The sequence below is a fragment of the Anoplophora glabripennis genome, unplaced genomic scaffold, assembly GCF_000390285.2.
Source record: "Anoplophora glabripennis isolate ALB-LARVAE unplaced genomic scaffold, Agla_2.0 scaffold34, whole genome shotgun sequence".
In the NCBI taxonomy this organism is placed as follows: Eukaryota; Metazoa; Arthropoda; class Insecta; order Coleoptera; family Cerambycidae; genus Anoplophora; species Anoplophora glabripennis.
Genome location: NW_019426074.1, coordinates 1331502 through 1347145, shown reverse-complemented (window position 1 = coordinate 1347145; position 15644 = coordinate 1331502). Strand labels below are relative to the sequence as shown.

Here is a 15644-nt window from a genome sequence, read left to right as displayed (position 1 = left end):
CAGATATAGCAAAAATTAAAAAAAAATCATTTTTTAATTTTTAATTTCTAAACCGCTTTATACAGGGTGTAACTAAATAAGTGTAAAACATTTAAGGGGGTGATTCCTCATCGAAAAAAAGATAGGATCTTTCATATAAAGAAACTTCATTGGAGCATCCCTTGTTAAGATACAGCCCCTTAAAGGGGGTACATAAAATGTGTTTAACAATTTTTTTCACAAGCACTAAACAAGTTACAATATTGAAATTAACCTGACATTTTCTACTACCAAAAAGACACTTAGCCAGTAATTTATTTGGTTTACCCCATGGTAGTAAGGGGTGGAAAACGCAACCCCTAAAATTTATTTCCAACGTAATTTTTTGTCTTATTATTTTTTTACCATTTAAAAAATTATTTCCGATAGCCTGTTTCATTCTAAAAAAAAATGTCTCTTGAATTTTTTGCCCAAATTAAACCAGTTCGCAGTAAAAAATTATTTTACGAACAACTACAGAGATACATCGTCATAAATGCGGACTGGATTTACTGTTATTTTGTAGTTACTACCTGCATTAAATGATTAAAGGGGAATAATCAAAACTAATTTAATAATAACAAAACATACAACATGTAGAAATCATAGTAAATGTTCAATATGTCTACCTTCAGACATTACGCATGCGTCTAGACGTCGGCGCATTGAGCCACGTATTCGCTCAAATATTCCTGGAGTCTCTCTAATTACCCTGCACGCATCGATAATGCGGTTTCTTAAGTCCTCTACATCGCGAACAGGAGTACGATAAACCAAATGCTGCAAATGGCCCCAAGTAGACAAATCCAGAGGATTGAGATCCGGGGATCGAGCGGGCCAATTCTGTGGTCCTCCTCGACCTATCCACTGATTTGCATATGTTTCAGTTAAATGCTGACGTGCTACTTGACTAAAATGGGCGGGAGCCCCATCATGCATAAAAACCATATCCCTTCTGACGCCCAAAGGAACTTCCTCCAGCAGTACGGGGGGATGCACTTTTCTTAAAAATTGAACGTATGCCTCACCATTTAATCGAGGAGGTAGAAAATGAGGCCCAATTAAATAATCCCCAATAACTCCGACCCACACCTTAAGAGAAAACTGTTCTTGATGGTTAGTTTCGACAATAGCGTGATGGTTTTCATCAGCCCATATGTGGTAATTATGAAAATTAATAATCTTGTCCCGAGAAAAACTACATTCGTCTGTGAATTCGATCGTCTTCAGAAAGTCACGATTTCTTCTAATCATTTCCAGCATCCAATTGCAAAATTCAAGACGGTTCGGAAAGTCTCGCGGTAACAGTGCCTGTACTCGTTGCAGATGGTAAGGGTATAAGAGATGTTCCTTTAAAATTCGAAATACCGTCATATGATCAACATTTAGCTGGAAAGCAATCTTTCTAGTACTGGTAGTAGGTTGTTCTTCTATCAAATTAAGTACTGCTGCCTCAAGCTGTGGTGTTCTTACTTCTCGATGGCGACCACAATCCTGCGTTCTTTTGTTGAATGAACCATATTCACGTAATCGTTGATGAAGTCAGACAAATATTCTATGTGAAGGATGCTGCCGTTGAGGATACATTTCAGCATATCTTGTAGAAGCTTCTAACCCATTCCCCTGCGACAGACCGTAAACGTAATGCATATCAGCCATTTCCTCATTTGTGTATGCCATTTTAATAACAAGTGAATTATTAAAGTAACAAATTAAGAACAGAACAATACACAATTAGTATTACTTCAATTTCAAAAATTTACAAACTGACAGCTTGATTCCAATTTAATTGTCAGTATCGCTAATGGCGGCCTACTAGATAAATTAGTTTCGTATTTTCGTTTTATGGCGATATGTATCTTGTTCGTAAAATAATTTTTTGCTGCGAACTGGTTTAATTTGGGCAAAAAATTCAAGAGACATTTTTTTTTAGAATGAAACAGGCTATCGGAAATAAATTTTTAAATGGTAAAAAAATAATAAGACAAAAAATTACGTTGGAAATAAATTTTAGGGGTTGCGTTTTCCACCCCTTACAACCATGGGGTAAACCAAATAAATTACTGGCTAAGTGTCTTTTTGGTAGTAGAAAATGTCAGGTTAATTTCAATATTGTAACTTGTTTAGTGCTTGTGAAAAAAATTGTTAAACAAATTTTATGTACCCCCTTTAAGGGGCTGTATCTTAACAAGGGATGCTCCAATGAAGTTTCTTTATATGAAAGATCCTATCTTTTTTTCGATGAGGAATCACCCCCTCAAATGTTTTACACTTATTTAGTTACACCCTGTATAATTTAACCAAATTCGGTGTACATATTTAGTATGATAGTAGGTATGAAATAAAACATTACCAGCTTTAGGAAATTATCAGTGGCGGAGGTGAGGGTATCATCAATCTTTATTTGCCAAAAAAAAAATATATATCACCCTGTATAATATTACAAATAAAATAGGTCATCATATGCGCCATTGTATTATCTTCACATTTTGTTTTTTACACTTTTTTGTATTCCAAACTACTAACAAAAAAATTGATTTATTTGATCAAGTGCATTTTTAGTTACTTAAATTACTTAAACATATCTTGGGCATGCAAAACAATAATAACAAGAAGCCGTCATCTTATTTAATATTATGTACTGTCAAATTAAGATTATTTTTTAAAAAGATTAGTTTAATAATGGCTTATTCATATTCAAATGTTGATATGGCTTACATTTATGGCCTTGCAGATGGAAATACTACTGAGGCTACGTGTATTTATATGGAAAGATTTCCAAAATCATCCAACTCCAAATCTAAGAATATTCAGAAATGTTTTTCAACGTCTTTCGGAGTCAGGTTAATTTCAGAAAGTCCAATTACTGGAAGACTTTTCAGTGTTAGAACGCCTGAGTTGGAAGAAGCTATTCTACAGGAAATTGAAGAAGACCCAAATACTAGTATTAGGAAGCTCGCTGCAAATCTTAATGTGGTGCATAAATTAGTTTGGTTCGTTCTGAAGCATCAACAGTTATACCCGTATCACATACAAAGGGTTCAAGCCTTACTGCCCCAAGACTACCCTGCTCGCCTACAATTTTGCCACTGGATTTTGCAAAAAATTTAACAAAATGTTGAATTTACCGCTGGCATATTGTTTACCGACGAAGTGAATTTTTCCAGAGATGTTATAATGAACTTCCACAATAAACACGCTTGGTCTGATGAAAACCCTCATGCCATCTCGATTTCAACATTAGTTTTCTTTGAATGTATTGGAAATATTCTTGTTGGGCCTTACTATTTACCAAGAACTTTAACCGATGCCTCCTACAGACATTTCCTTGAAAACGTTTTACCTGAACTATTTGACGAGTGAGCTCCCCCACATATTAGTTTGACTACTTGCGAATCTTTAAATGGATTCGGTAATAACGTGATTGGACGAGGCATTCAAGAACCAGGTCAACCTTGGCCACCCAGATCACCCGATATGAACCCTATTGATTTTCTTGTTTGGGGATATTTCAAGACATTAGTTTACAAGGTTCACATTGAATTTGAGGAGCATTTACGTCAAGAAATTATAGCTGGTTGTGGTGTGATTAGAGCTACTCCTGGAATTTTTGCACGTGTTTTGAAGCATGTATTTTGTCTGAAGGTGGCCATTTCCAACATTTGTTATAACAAATCATAGTAAAGTAACTCCATTGTTAATTAATTAGTTATTTTGTTATTATTTTAAGTAATGTAACGAGTATCGTAAAAATGCACTTGATCAAATAAATCAATTTTGTTGTTAATCAGTTTGAAATTCTAAAAAGTGTAAAGAAACAAAAAGTGAATATTATACAATGGAGCAGATGATGACCTATTTTATTTGTAATAATTTTTTGGCAAATAATGATCGACGATACTCACACCTCCGCCACTGGTAAGTTTTTAAAATTGGTAATATTTTATTTCATACATACTGTCATACTAATTATTCACATCGAATTTGGTTAAATTATTTAAAGCAGTTTAGAAATTAAAAATAAAAAAAACTGTTTTTTTTATTTTCGACACGCTGTAGCTGGAGAAAGGCTGTCCTAAGACCCCACATTTATATAACAAAAAGCTCTTATTTTTGACCACATAATATACCCCCGGATTTTTGACCTCTACTTAAGAAACACCCTGTATAATTCCACAATGTGCAAAAAAAATTACGGTATTGTACGGTACGGCCAATGTTAAGGGGTCCATTTCAGTTGGGTACTACCAAAAAATTCAACTGTTTGAGCCATACACTTACTGAAAAGTCGATACATATACGAATCATGTCGTAAAAATTTATCCGCTCAGTTTTTAGGTTAAATTACCGCACAGTATGGGATGTACCGTTAAAACATCCTAAAATAGCCGATGTGTAACAGTGTCCTTATAAAATCAGCATGCTACATATATAGACCGTGCCATTAAAGGATCCCATACATTACAGTGTTAACAGGACCAGACTGAACGACAAAAAATGATCATTCATTCCAGTTCTAAAGGGCTGCACACATTACAAAGTTTTAACCATACTGTCCGGCCTGTACAGGCAACCCATCGTTCCGGTTTTAACCGAAACATTTTACTCGTGGCGCCTAGTCCAATTTTTTCTCAGAGACTGTGATAATAAGGAATATATTTTTTATTTTAAACATATATATTTTATGCCAGTAAATTTTGATGTCAAAAGAAATAAAGGAAAAGTCGTACATTTGTATTTAAAGTTTCTTTCTTCTATCTAAAGTACCGATGGTACATCTGCCGTTACGTGAAAGCGATAAAGTAAGTCATAGAAATCCGTGCGATAGAGAAAGATGGCTATAACGAAGGCGTCTAATTGTCACCGCCCATTTCGCCCTTCCACAAATAAGAAGTGGATCTTATTTGTGGAAGGGCGAAACGGGCGTTGACTATGAGACGCCTTCATTATAGCCATCCTTCTCTATCGCATGGATTTCTATGTCTTACTTTATCACTCTCACGTAACGGAAGATGGACCATCGGTACTTTCCGAACCTGTATTATAATTAACAATATAATTAGATTAGTTTATTAAAATACCAGTCTCCTCTGTGACATTATTGAATTGTGATGATACACCACAAAATGATTGATGAAGATGAAACAAACAAATTTTTCTAGACAGGGTATACTAGAACCAAGGCACATATCGACGACAAAGATAAGTGAAGAATTTGACATAAAAGTAAAAAAAAATTTCTGTGCCTTTTCGTCAAAAAAGAAAGTAATAAACGCGTAAATACATATGAATTTAATTTTAGGAAAAAGGTACTTATGAACATAGTAAGGAAATGTTCAAAATTCACGTCCTACTTTTTGAACAATTTCTCAAATATGATCCACGATATCAAATTTATGAATTATAACGCTGTTATACGTAATAAGAAATAAAGTACTTACTCAACATAAACAGATTTATTTCTATAAAAAAAATTTTCGCCACTTTAATTTACTCGACCTTTTAAAAGATAGGCAAATTACCCCTTAGATCTACATAATTCGGCGTCCTATTCTGCATTACAATTTCTGACCGAGGACGCGCCAGCGGACCATAGAGAGTTCGAACGTTGAAGCGAAACAGCTGATTTTCCCAGTCGTCTTGAATTTTGCAATTGGTTTCAAAATCAAAGTGCAGCGGATCCCAACTTTATTAACAAAGTGCTATGGACAGATGACTATTGTTTTAGGCGCGCCGAAATTTTACGTAGGTAGGTACCATACTCGGTATACATACTACAAACTGAATAATTAATTGACGTAATACTAAAAACTCATATTCAATTATAAAACATAGTGAACACGTTAACAATTTTAAAAATACTAACTTGTAATAACCTAATAATCGAAAACAATTATTATCCTTATACATTTGTTTTTATTAACAAATAAATAATACATACTTGTTAATATTCAAAATGTAAAAAAATATCTTATTCATTCATGTGATTCGGTAAAAAAATCTGTTTATTCCTTGTCGTTCACTATGCATTAAAAACGTAGTAAAAACTAGGTTAGTGACCGAATAATACGGTAGGTCAAGATTCACTCTCGATAAACCTTTGTCGGTTAGCGGTCAGGAGCGATCCGAAAAGGGGTTTAAATATTGATTTGAAATATTTTTTTCAGCGTTAAAATGCATTTAAAAAAAATTTAATAGCGTATTCGTATTTCGCTCATTTTTTCCCTATCTTCCCTTAAAATTAATGACATTATGAATCATCCTATATATGTCACAAAATTTTGTACTTTATTTGTTTGAATTTATATTTGATACTGTAAAATTCTAAGGAATACTATGAAATACGTATTCAAATGGGTACTTCTTGTAACAATTCCAATGCATAAAAAATGTTAATAAAACCAAATACATATATTGTAGAAATATTTCTATATTATCCTTATTTGGACAAAAATGGTCGATAGAGGTACCTATAATTATTATTTTGAAGTTATATGGATTAGAGCAATCAATAATTTTTCAACTAATATTATAAATAATTCACAGACAGTTTTAAGCACTGTGATTAATTCAGTGCCAAGTCCCTAGTCTGATATGTCTCTAATTGTAAGATAGGTTAACTGGAATTTTGTGTAGGACTTTAATTTCCTTGAAATTATCAATCGTTTTTAGTATCTCAAGATTATGTCATTTAAATTTTAGATAAGAGCATAAAAAAATTGTAGTTTAAACTTGTATTTATACCTTAACAGATGAGTGGGCTACCACTCCATGCTGCTGCCTTTCTAGGTCAAGAATAACGGGCAAAAACAGGAAGGAATATACAGGGTGTGGCGGGTATAATCTATAAAAATTTAATTACAGCTTCTTGGTGACATTTGTAATAGAAAACTCTTATATGAAAATGTTCTATCTTCGCGTTTTTTTTTGTAAATTAAAGTTCATTTATTCAACGAAAATGAAGGCCGACCCTGTGTTATTTATTAAAAACTTTGGAAATGTTTTTATGCGACCCGGGATGCAAACTTATAATTTAAGTCCGTATAATTTAATACTAGTAATACTAAAAGAAGGTTTAGGTTACATTGTCAACAAATTTGTGCAGTCAACTGATTTTGAATTTTTATTGAATTCATTATTCACTTAATTATTAAATATTAAGCATCGTCCATCAGTATTGAAAAGTGAAAGATTCCAGACAAAAGTTTTTATTTTGTAATTCCACGATAGTGATTAATTTTTATAAAGTAAAAAATAAGAATAGCGTGCCGATTACATTAAAAACGAGATTCTTATTTCTTACTTTGCTTAATTTTTTAGTTTTTGCACAAACTAGTTTTACAATGAACCGAGAAAACAATGCATTTACTATTTCCGAACGTGTTGATGTGGTGTTAGTGTATGGTGCAAGGTGCAGCCGGAGAAAATGCGCTCGCGGCAACTAGGTTGTATCGGGAACGATGGCCACAACGTGCCTCGAGGAGAAGGACATGGTCAGCAAGTGAACCTGAATGTTGAAGATGCAGCGTTGGAAAATCTTGACGAAGACCCCACAATTAGAACTCGACGACTCGCACAGCAAGCAGGAACCTCATCTCGTACCGTACATTGCATCTTAAGACGCCAGCTGTTGCATCCCTATCATCTGCAACCAGTTCAACAGATTTTACCCCCGGATTGTAATCAACGAATGTGTTTATGCAGATGGTTTTTACGGCAATGTACCAATCAAGTAGACTTTCCTGCTTATGTTTGTGTAACAGATGAGGCGACATTTACCCGTGATGAAGTGAATTTCCATAATATGCGCATTTGGACCGATGAAAATCCTCACGCGATTAGGGAAATTCATTTTCAACATCGGTTCTTGGTAAATGTTTGGGCTGGCATAATTGGCGATGTACATGTGGATCCCTATTTCTTTGAAGGTCGACTAAATGGACCAACATATGCTGACTTTTTGGAGAACTGGTTTGCCTGAATTATTGGACGATGCGGCATTGCAAGTTTGGGCACGCATGTTTTATCTTCAAGATAGAACTCCTCCACTCAGTACTCGAGAAGTAACGACACTTTTGAATGAAATGTTTCCTCAGCAATGGATTGGACGCTTTGGTACTGTGCCTTGGCCACCTCGGTCACCCAATCTAACTCCAATGGACTTTTATCTTTGGAGTCACTTGAAGTCATTGGTTTACAATACTTCAATTGCTACGGTGGAAGAATTGCGAAACCGTATACCTACTTGAAGCTATTTGGGAAAATATTCGCCAAAATTGGGTGCGTCGGTGCCATGCCTGTACCCGCGCTAATGGGGATCAATTTCAACATTTTCTTTAGAAATGGTAAGTTTTATTTCATTTTGTTCCATATTTTAATGGAGTTTGTTTAGTGCATGCAGTTGGCAACTACAGATGCTTACGGATGTCGTTTTGTTTGCGAACTCTTGCAGTAACAATGCATTTAATTAAGGCAGTAATTACTATTAATTATTACATTAAGAAAATATCAGTTTTTTTTTAAATATCTATTTTTCTTAGTTTGTACTTTTGGAATGAAAACTTCCCCAAAAATTGAGAAATATCTTTCAACGACGCGGCTGGTCTACAGCACGTAACTTAATATGAAAACAAGCCGACATTGATTTTTCCATTCTGCACATTTTAGCACCAGTTTCGCAGGGATTTTAATACAGGGGTGTTTATAACAACACTAATACATCTTAAAATGTTTTGAAGAAATAAGTGAGGTGCATCGCGGCACGTATCAATCGATATCAGAATCCCACTCTTCTCGCCCCTTTTAACCATTGTTTCCTCATAAGAAATACGCAAGTCTTGTATACAGGATGTCCCGGTACTTGATACAAGAGAGTCGAATACAAATATATAAGAGTTATTCATATATATTTTTTTCACACGGGCCTTCGTTAACAAGTTAGTAACGGGCCCTCAAAGGTGAAAATTAAGAAGTTATTTTTAATTACAGTCTCAAAACTATTAACTTCAGCATGATGAAAATTTGGTGAATGATAACACATGCTTACAGCTTGTTTTTGATGTTGTAAGTGAAACTTCATTGTGCCCAGAACGCCAGAGACGGATTATGCCCTATGGTTAACAACCCAGAATATTTTCATAGATGACTTATTCTTGATGCAGGCAAAATTACGTTTCCTGAAGAATTTGCCAACGATAATACCCTCTTGGTTCAACTCGGTAAAATTAACAGTTTAGGAATTATTTGTGATTTTATGTTACAGTGCACATCGAGCGGCGTCCCCACCATTTTTTGTTTTCAATTTTTAATTGGTCATATTACTATGTTGTAAGAGCCTAGAAAATTTTACAGTCTGCTCATGTAATTTTCACTAACAAAATTTGACAAATACACTACCCATAACACAAAATAGAAAAAAAGTTAAAGATAGAATTCAACTCCAAATATCGATGTCCATTCGGACGTTTATCAAAAACGTATAGACCTATTAAATTATTACCCACTATTAATGTACGGGCACGAATAGTAAATTTAATAGGTCCATACGTCTGAGGAACGTCTTAGTGGACATCGATATTTGGAGTTTTTGCAAAATAATTTGTAGCTACTACTACACGATGTTCCATTAGACACCCGAAAAAACATTTGATTCATGCACGATGGGGCTCCTCTCCATTTCAATATTAATGTACGAAATTATTTATCCATTGTGTTCAATAATAAATGAATTGGGAGAGGAGGCCCAATTTCATGGCCACTACGTTCTCTTGACTTTAACCCGATCGACTTCTTCCTGTAGGGATACCAGAAAAGTTTAGTGTACTCAACCCCAATACAGACAAGGGATGAATCGCTACAAAGAATTAATTTCCATTGTAATAATATTAGACATACCCCAGAAATGCTTTTTCGGGTACAAACAAATAACATTCTAGATTTAGAAAGTGTGTGGAGGTGGAAGGTATCCACATTGAAAATGTATTTTGATAGTTTTTCTTTTAACCTATTTTTTTTAACCTACTTCAACTTATTCTTGTTTTTTTTTCTACTTTTTATGTGTATAGTGTGTGTTGTCAAATTTTGTTAGTGAAAATTACATTAGCGGACAGTATAGATATTCTAGGCACGCTCTTATTTTAAAAATATGTACGATTGTAACATAGTAATTATATCCAATTAAAAATTAAAAACAAAAAATGGTGGAGGCGCCACTCGATGTGCATTGTGACATAAAATCACAAATAATTCCTAAACTGTTAATTTTACCGAGTTGAACCAGTATTATCGTTGGCAAATTCTTCAGGGAACTTATTTTTGATGCAGGCAGATTGCAATCGTCATCTATAAAAATATTCTGGGTTGTTAACCATTGAACATAGTCCGTCTCTGGCGTTCTGGGCATATGAAGTTTCACTTACAATATCAAAAACAAGATGTAAGCATGTGTTATCAATCACCTCTGCATCATGCTGAAGTTTAGGTTTAGAGACTGTAAATAAAAATAACTTATTAATTTTCACCTTTGAGGGCCCGTAACTTGTTAAGGAAGGCCCGTATGAAAAAAAACATATATGAAGAACTGATATTATTTTGATCTCATCTATTTTTTTGTAAAGTTAAACGATAAAATTTATATGTGCTGACTTTGTAACTTCGTTCCCTATTAGCAGGACCGGCATAAGGGGGGGGGGGGGGGGCTGCGGAGGCTGTATCCCCGGGCATCACGAGATCGGGGGACCTCTGCAAGATCTGGCAAAATGAATTTTAGCTTTTTTTCTAGAATCAAACCAAAAAGTGTTTTGAAATTTTATATCGATAAGTTGCTGACTGCGTTTAGGTTTTGAAATTTAATATGTCTTTTTTTTAGAAAGAGGGCCTACGTAGAGCTCGTAGCCCCGGACCTCACCATAGATTAATCCGGCTCTGCCTATTAAGAAATAATATTACAGTTAAATTATTATAGCACTTAACTCTAGCTAATTCGGCATTTTCTGATAAATGATAAATTATTTATTATAGTACTTTAGGAGTACGTATTTCTTCTGAAATATGCACATTTCAAAGTATATATAATACGCATTAAAACTCATCATAATTATTGTTTACAAAAAGGGAAGTGCAATACTATTTCCTCCAGTACTGAATGTAATTCAGAGTACAGGCTAATCCTATACTCTGAGTTACACTGTATACTCGTACCTACAGAAGTTGCGTAAGAGAAAAATATCTTAAAAATAAAAAAACGAATATAATATTCATAATTTTTCATCGAAATTGTAAACGATGAAATATGATGTTTTTCTTAATCCAACTCTAAATGATGTTATGAAATTAATAAATACTAATGCAATAGAGACTGCTCTGTATTAATTAAAATCATCCCAATTAAGTTTCCATAATTACCCACGAATTAAGATTTTGTAATCGGTATATTAATTTTTAAATTAACATGATAGATAAATCGATGTAGATTCATTCGGTTATTGAAAAATTTATATACAGGGTCATTCAGTCATAATGTCACTAATTTGCACGGAACGCTTTGTAGACAGAAAATCGACAAAAAATGATACTCTACCTTTTAAAAAATAAGCAAATTACCCCTTATCTCCCGTTAACTCGCCGCCCTACTTAGTAAAAGAGGACTCAATGGCTGATGGACTACGAAGCGTTCGAACGTTGAAGCGAAACAGCTAATTTCCCCTGTCGCATGTCGTCTTGAATTTTGCAATAGGTTTCAAAATCAAATTGCAGCGGATTCCAACTTTATTAACAAAGTGCTAAAGACGGATGAGTGAGTCTTATTTAGCAGTACCTACTATTATTTTAAATAGGTAGGTATCATAATATTTTTTGAAAAGCAATAAGTCACACAATAAGGTATACGTACTACAAACTGAATAATTAATTGAATAACACTAAAAACTCATATTAAATTACAAAACATAGTAAAAACGTTAACAATATTAAAAATACTAAATAACCTAACATTCGAAAACAATAATTATGCTTATACATTATTTGTTTTTATTAAGAAATACTTGTTAATTTTTAAAATGTAGAACAATATCTTATTTATTCATACGTCTAGATAAAAAGGTCTGTTTTTGTCGTTCACTATTGAAAATTCAGTAAAAGCTAGATTAGTGAAAGAAAACGGTAGGTCAAGATTCACTCTCCATAAACCTTTGTAGGTCAGCGCTCAGGAGCGGTATGAAAATGGGTTTAAATAATTATATGAAATTATTTTTTTTTCGGGTTAATTTTGCTTTTTAATTTTTTTTATTGGGTTTTTTTTTTTTTCTTTTTTTTTTTCTTTAAATTTATTGCTTGATTCCCCTTCGTTAAAAAACCGAAGTCCTAACATTAACATAAAAAGTGAAACGATTTGGTGAATTAGTAAAGCCTTTACCTACTTTTTCTAGAATCGATTTATGATTACAGTAAATTGTTAATTCCGATATTTTTCTTAACTGAATATCGTGCTAACACTGCCAATTAAGGACTTCAGTATAAACAATTTATACACCAGTTGACACGTTTTCGCCAATTCATGTGTTTGAATCCTGTTCACCATACACGCTCACACGTTTGAATATTTAAAAGCAAATAAATATTTGTGTAGGTTTAGTGAAACATAAAACCGTAATATTTTTTATTACTAATACTATAACAGGTGTCAGTAGAAGACAGTATATTGAAGAACAAATAACGGATATTTGTCAACAATACAATGAATAGTAAAAGTGTTATTTTTATTAATGAACAGTTTTTCCAATGCATAATAATTCGTTGACATCCCACTGATGATACTAACGACTGAAATCATATGAGAAATTGTTGTTAGTCACAAAATATGCACTTATTCAATGATGAGTTATAATAAAAGGTTTATACAACATTATTTTTCAGATTATTAGATATTTTTATCACTGCTATTGTAGTAAATATTTTATATTTTATTAAGTGTTAAGATTAAGAAGATAAAATAAAAATATACTTTTATTACGTATGTATTTCAATATTTAATTCTTTAAATTCGATATAAAATAAAAGTTTTATTTAAACTTGAATCCAAAATCATAGTCATAATTTTGCGTGAAACTGGGTAAAATTTTCACGGAAACGTTTCAATGTTACTTTCACGATCTAAAAGTGGTCGTTAGTCAAATGATGATCCTCGATCAGCCAGGCTTTCGACTTCAACTAATGACTCCCACGTTCAGAAAGTCCAAGATCTGGTGCGTGCAAATCGCCGATTGACTGACTGTCCGAGAAATTGCAGAAGAGGTTAGCATCTCAATTGAGTCATACCATGACATTTTGACTGAAAAATTGAAGACGCTTCGAGTCGCAGCAAAATTTGTTCCTCGTTTGATGACGGAACACAGAAAGAAAATCGTGTGGATGTTTGTAGGTAACTCCTTGACCAATTCAATGACTATGAAACATTCATTCAAAGGATCATAACGGGAGACCAAATGGATTGGCAAAGGATCTCCACGCCGCAAGAAAGCACGTCAGTCTCAATTCAATGTCAAAGTGATGTTCACTGTTTTTTCGATTGGAATTGCGAAAAAAATCTGCGAAAAGAAACCAGAGTTGTGACGAGACAACTCATGGTTTTTGCACCATGGCAATGCAGTTTTGCCAATGCCTCCTTTGTGCCAAAAATCAGATTACTGTTCTCCTTTACCCTCCTTACTCGCCAGACCTAGTTCCTTGTGATTATTTCTTATTTTCGTAATTAAAATCAGTCCTGAAAGGACATCGTTTTCAGACTACTGATGACATCAAAACAAATTTATCACAGTTTAAAGGCCATTTCAAATTAACCTATCCAGGACTGCTTCGCGAAATGAAAACACCGCTGGAAAGTGTATAAATAGGAGGGGGAAGTACTTTGAAGGATACAATGACCAATAACGTATAAAATTAATAATGAAGCTTAAAAAATAATGTTCGGTTATTTCCTGAAGAGATCTCGTATGTTAATTCTCACAATGAATGTACACGTGTGTATAGTCTTTCCGATATCACTTGAAGAACCAACAGATTGACAGTATGTACCAGGTTCGGTCGCTGACGCAGCAACTCGGCGTTGAAATATTTGAAAAACTTGTTCCCATATTTATTTAGCCATACCCATATACAGGTCTGGTCGAAATAAACGTGGAGGTGGTAGAAATGTATACGCCCAGTTGAAGAATACGAGCGCGGGCAAAGGAAAACAAACATAGTTGCATTGGGCTACTGGACAATAAATCTCAGCAATTGACAAGTGGTTGATAAATTGCCCAGCAGTGCAGTGCAGCAATGCGGAATTTGGTGTGATTCAGGTAATTTTAATTTATTATAGGCACTTTCTAACAATCATTCATATTACAATTGCGAAAGGGAGAAATAACAGGAATATTTTGTTTACTAGTATTATCACAATATGGCATTTTGGAGATCTTTTGAAACGGAACAAAACGAAATTTACCACCAATATAATAAAATTGTTTGAGGACATAAATAATTAAAATATGTTGTTGGCCAAATGAACATATGTTATAATAGAAATTTTCTACACATTATATAAAAATTATTATAATTTTTTACCTTTAGCAGAAAACTTTTTTAGGGACGCCTATGAAACTCATTCAATTTTATTGCCAGGCGTTTTTTTGCATGTTTAACTGACTTCGGAAATACACTTACGAAAAGTTCTTTGCATTTGTGATGTCAAAGAAAAATATTGTAAAATTTAAATCGGGTACCTATAGTTACTATAAGAATTAATAAATACTATAGAACAATTTTGAAAATTTAAAAAGAAACTTGAAAACTTTTCTTCTAAATTCATGTTCTGCTGTTTCTCATTTTTTTTTCATATAAATATTAGCAATTTCAGAAGTTAAGATAAAAATAAATTAAACGTCTATTAATAACATATTCCAGGGATTTTTATGAAAACAATTAATTGTATGCGAGTACTTCTAGAGCTTTTCTTGTCTACTTTTTAATTTTTATACTTAGATTGGTAAAATATTTTATGGATATACCTAAGTAGGTATATGTATTATCAATCAGTACATATTAATAACGTGTGATGTTAGTGTTTTCTATAGAAAAAGTTTAATTACAAACAGGTGCATGTAACCACAAATATTTACGAGCATTTTTACCATGTGGGTTTAATAAACATCGCNAGAAAGTCCAAGATCTGGTGCGTGCAAATCGCCGATTGACTGACTGTCGAGAAGTTGCAGAAGAAGTTAGCATCTCAATTGAGTCATACCATGACATTTTGACTGAAAAATTGAAGACGCTTCGAGTCGCAGCAAAATTTGTTCCTCGTTTGATGACGGAACACAGAAAGAAAATCGTGTGGATGTTTGTAGGTAACTCCTTGACCAATTCAATGACTATGAAACATTCATTCAAAGGATCATAACGGGAGACCAAAGCTGGTTTACGGCTACGACATTGAGACAAAATGGATTGGCAAAGGATCTCCACGCCCCAAGAATGCACGTCAGTCTCAATGTCAAAGTGATGCTCACTGTTTTTTCGATTGGAATTGTGCATTTTGAATTCTTACCCCAAGGTGGAAAAGTGAACCGTGTGTATTTACAACCGTT

General features: G+C 33.7%; 1 protein-coding gene across 2 annotated transcripts in view; it reads right to left on the bottom strand.

Annotated features, from left to right (window-relative positions):
- The window catches only part of LOC108913759 (cytosolic purine 5'-nucleotidase), a 54334-nt gene that overhangs the window by 23275 nt on the left and 15415 nt on the right, over window positions 1-15644 (bottom strand). The gene's annotated exons all lie outside the window — the stretch shown is intronic.